This window comes from Numida meleagris, chromosome 3 (genome assembly GCF_002078875.1).
Source record: "Numida meleagris isolate 19003 breed g44 Domestic line chromosome 3, NumMel1.0, whole genome shotgun sequence".
In the NCBI taxonomy this organism is placed as follows: domain Eukaryota; kingdom Metazoa; phylum Chordata; class Aves; order Galliformes; family Numididae; genus Numida; species Numida meleagris.
Window position 1 is genome coordinate 111,427,433 of NC_034411.1, and position 457 is coordinate 111,427,889.

Below are 457 nucleotides of genomic sequence, written 5' to 3' on the forward strand. Positions count from 1 at the left end.
CCACCCCTCGGTCCATCCCCACCGGTCGCCCCGGGCAGCCCCCGCTCCCCTTCCCCGGGGGAGGGCTTTGCGCGGGGACTTTGCGGAGCAGCAGCTCCCGGAGCCCCGGTCCCACGGCTGCTGCATCCCGCCGCGGCACGCCGCGCTGCCCCGAGATGCACAGCAGCCCCACATCGCCACCTCTCCCCTTCATCCCTCGTTTGCAGCCCGAGGTCGCCCGGGTGGAGCCGCCCCATGCTGCTGTGAGGGGGACAGGGACTCCGGGTGAGGTGTGGGGTGAAGGGAACGAGGTGCCCAGCAGCTCCTTTCTGCAGCCCAACCGCCTGGAACCTATGCCCTGGCTAGCAGCCCTGTGAGCAGTGACCTAGCGGCTCTAGGACAAGGGTTCCTGACCCTCCTCCAGCTGGAAAAGACGTTTTTCAAGCAAAGCCACCAGCAGTCCATTACATAAGAGCAG